Below are 4405 nucleotides of genomic sequence, written 5' to 3' on the forward strand. Positions count from 1 at the left end.
TCGACATTGTCCATAGAGATGCGGAGGACAGGCTAGTCATGGTAGATGTTGCCATAAAAGATTCTGTGTTTCGGGTGATTGAGGGTCTCATTCTTCGATCAGCTCGACGCGTTTGTAGATTGTCGGAAGCGGGTAGTGCTAATAAGGGGTTGGAATGCCATCTAAAACCCCGAGATAGATAAGGTAGGAGGCGAAGCTAGAGGGTCGGTGAGGTGCGAGTCCAGCCTGGCTGATCTGATGGTTAGATGCAGTCTGGTCGACAGGTTTCGGGTCGAGCATTCGGGGCGGGAGATGTGGACGTGAACCACTAGCGTTTCCTCCTATCCAAATACCTATTTGGACAGGATGTTAGTTAGGAGAGGCGAAGTAGACTTCTTATCCTGTCCTACGTTCACTTGGCTAGGCCAGATGGACCATAAACTAGTTATGGCCCGGCTGAAGCTAGGAAATAAGCCTAAGTTAGCAGGGTACAGGAAGTTAAATACCTCCCTTCTGGAGATACAAGACTTCCAAGATCAGTTAAGAGAATTGATTAAAAAGGCACTAGTGGGGGCGGTTACCGGGAGTAAGTAGTGGTTAGGTCTGAAAGCCAAGATCAGAAACTTCTCCATCAAGTATGCCCAGCGCCTCGCACTAGATAAGGCCAAGACGAAGAAGCAGTTAGAGCAGAAACTAGCCCGGGCTATGGGGGAGGGTGATAGGGTTAGTAAAGAACTAGCTAAGCAGGACCTTCTATGCGAGACTAGCGAGCGTTACGAAGGCCAAGTAGTTAGAGCTAGGCTTAGAAAGATAGGAACGAAGTAGTCAATTCTGATGCAGACGTGCACCGTGAGGTTTCTAGGCGTGGCTCGGACAAATACATTGTGAAAGTCAGACATCCGGATCGACGCACCCTGAAATCGACTCGGGAGATCTGCGAGAGGTTTTGAGAACATTTCGAGGAACGTTTTATGCAGCAGCCCGATCTTCTGGACCTTGAGTTTAGCGACTATTTGGCCGACTCTCCCCGCCTTGAGGCGGCTAGAGCAGCTAGTTGCGAGGGCCAGGAGATGGAGCGGGAGGTTTTTACTGCGCTGAAGCAGGTCAGCTGTGACAGGTCGCCGGGACTCGATGGTCTGCCATACGAACTGTACTTGAGGCTGTCACCCATGTTTCTACTTCTTCTGACGGATGTGCTTAACCATTAGTTTGCTCAGAGATCCATCCCGGGGCAAGTCACCAAGGGAGTGATCACATTGCTGAAGAAAGGTGACGGGCATGGAGGAAAAAAAGTTAGACGACTACAGGCCCATAACTCTGCTAAACAAAGAGTTGAAGGTTTTGGCCAAGATCCTGTCGAATCTGCTGCAGGTTGTTATCGACGAGTTGGCTGAACCAGAACAGAACTACACTGTGAGGGAGAGATCGATTCAGAAAAACTTACACTTGATCTGCACAATCCTAGAGGAGGGAATAGATGACGACACGGAAGCCGCGCTGATCAACTTAGATCAGTCCAAAGCATTCGATAGGGTCGACCATCATTTTCTCGCATCTGTCTTATAGGCTGCTGGTTTTAAACTGGACTTCTGCAAGTGGATCTCCGTGATGTATCAACAGCCCACGGCTGTCGTGCAAGTCAACGGAAAGCACTCAAAACCCTTTGTTATCTTTCGGTTGGTTCGTCAGGGTTGTCCGCTGTCACCTCTGCTTTACGTTCTGGCCTTGGAATATCTGCTCTGCAAGCTGAGACGTAGAGAGGCAAATTCGGCCCTGTGTGGAATTGGTCTGCCTGGTGGCTCAGCTGCCAAGGTATCCGCGTTCGCCGATGATGTCACGGTCTTCGTGGTGAGCTTCAGAGACAACGAGATTGTGTCGGAGGTGCTTGCACAGTATGAAAGAATCATGGGGGCCAAGAAAATCTGCAGTAAGTCTGTCGGACTGCAGTTGGGCGCCTGGAGGGGCAACGCAAACCTCCCGGTGCCTTTCAACTGGAGGGATGGCCCGGTTCGGATCCTTGGCATGTGGTTTGGACGGGGTCTCCAGCTTGATAAGAATTGGTCAGAGGTACAGTCAAAGGTGGAGGCTGCGGTCGATGCATAGCTTCCTAGGAAACTTTCCTTAAAGGGTAAAGCTGAGGCGTACGCCACATACGTCTTCTCTCTCATCCTTTACTGACTGGCGGTACTTCCCCTTGTTGCACAATACCTAAAAGCTCTTGCCAAACTCTTGTCTCCGCTCCTTTGGGACAGAGGAAGACACTGGGTGAGCAGACAGGTCTGCTTCCAACGTTCGTGTGAGCGAGGTTTGGGAATGCCGGACTTGAAGTGTCATCGAGACGCTGAGAGGCTGGCCTTCCTGAGCCACCACCATCAAGAAGATCAACCATGGCAACCCGCGATTACTGGTGCCTTTGCCGACCTCATTCTCAACCCTGCTATCGAGAGTTGCCGCAGGGAGACTCAGCCTTCCTGAAAAAGTGCCAAGCCACGCTAAAATGACTACCAGGGTCCAGCGACCTTGTGACTGCTACCCGTACAGAATTCCACAGGGATCAATTGAGGGGGGGGCTGCTGACGATCCGCTATGCATGCATTTGGGTTGGCAGCAGAGTGAGATCTGCTCTGCGTGGAGTTGGGCGCCAGGTTCGAGTCATCTGAACAATTCGGAGTTCTCTCTGACCTGGCGATTGACCCAAAATTGCACTTCCACTTAACAACATACAATGCAGTTCTGGGTTTTTGGAGTCGCCTGCTTGTCTCCGTTGTGGGACAACGGCCGTAGAAACAACTCATCACGCATTCTTCAATTGCCGTGAACTCCGCCAGTACTGGTCGTATGTCAGCGAACATCCTCGCCCGATTACCGTATCCAATATTGTTGACAACATGAGGCCACCGTGGGACCGGGAAAGACAAATGGTCTACATTACGATCCTGGCCGTTGCGAGAATGGTGATTTGGACATTGCGTCTGCAGGGTGGCCGGGGGGGGGGGAGTGTTGTCTTTTTCTGATCAGGATCTGATCGCTTTCTTTAAACACCAACTACGGGTGAAGATCAGATGTGATAGAAGAAGGCTACATTGTGCGGCATTTGACAGAAGATGGATACATGTAGCAATTCTGTGTGTACGAAAAGGAGCCAAGTTTGAATACGTGTTCCCCGCCTAGGTGTGGAACGTGCAGTTCCGTCAATCGTAATCCATTTTCAGCCTCTTAGCTAGCCGAGTGAATGCTTCATCCCTCCCCAACTAGGAAGCCTCCAAGATCCACATCCCCTCCTATCTGCAATTTTTCTTTTGACCCCTCACTCTAAATTTTACCCATCTTGGAGAGAAAGAAATCAATCACTAATGCCCCATCCCTCACCCACAAAATTTTCTTTACTCCATTTCGTCCCATCTATAGAGCAGCCCCACTTAGAGACCAGCCTACAGGAGCTCGGGTTCCTTTACAAACCAAAGTGGAACAGACGGTCTATCAACTAGACGGGGTTGGGAAGGTCCCACTAACCACTTTTGTATTTTTTCTTCCTCCGCCCTCGACACAACTGAATTATCGTATCATCATTGTTATCTTTTTTGTTTTTACACAGAAATAAAAAAAATGTTTTAAACAATTGGGTGCCAAGTAGGATGTCCCCAAGTACGAAAGGGCGAATGCAGTATTATGGTGAAAGAAGATTCTAGCTAAGAGAAAATTTTGTTTAGTTCTAGAGTGACGAGGATGACCAACGACCCCCATCTGCCCCCCCTTTTGAGTTGGCCTTGTGCCTAAGTTTTTTGTTCATGTTCATTTTTTGCCTGAATAAAAGATTTAATATCTCAAAATGTAGTATCTGTTCCGGCAGATACTACAAGCAAAGACCATATGTGGGGGCAACCCCACATATAAGACCTTGGTCAATGTAGGGGCAACTCTTCATACAAATTGTCACTATTCAGTTCCCCTACTCCCCGTGGAGTTGGCCCCCATTTCCCCTTCACTCCTCACATTAAAAATCGGCCTTGTGCCTAATTTGCTCGGTGGGGGGAGCAAATAAATACCCTTTTCTTGGCCTTTTGGCCAAGATCAAAGTGTAGTATCTGTAATGGGGGATCACTTTTCTGTATTAACTTAATGTAAAATGATCACCCACTTTACAACCAGTCAGTCTCAAAGCCATTCAAGTCATTCTCCAGATCATTCAAGTTGTTTTTGAAGGATTCCAGTTATTTTTTAAGCATTCAAGCCATTCTTAAGATCATTCAATTCATCCTTAAGTTCATTAAAGTTATTCTAAGTCATTTACTTTTTATTTATTTAAGTCATTTCAGCCCATTTTTCAGTCATTTTAGTTTATCTTTAAGAATTTCATGTCAATCCTACATTCACGCATTCATTCATTACACGAGAGCACGTGACTAATGGCTATCGGCCTTGTTTC

At 47.9% G+C, this 4405-nt stretch overlaps 1 pseudogene; it reads left to right on the forward strand.

Annotated features, from left to right (window-relative positions):
* The first annotated feature begins 4023 nt into the window (after positions 1-4023).
* Positions 4024-4118, forward strand: LOC145243293 (U2 spliceosomal RNA; annotated as a pseudogene).
* The last annotated feature ends 287 nt before the right edge of the window (positions 4119-4405 follow it).

This window comes from Euprymna scolopes, chromosome 21 (genome assembly GCF_053919585.1).
Source record: "Euprymna scolopes isolate OS-2025 chromosome 21, ASM5391958v1, whole genome shotgun sequence".
Lineage (NCBI taxonomy): Eukaryota > Metazoa > Mollusca > Cephalopoda > Sepiida > Sepiolidae > Euprymna > Euprymna scolopes.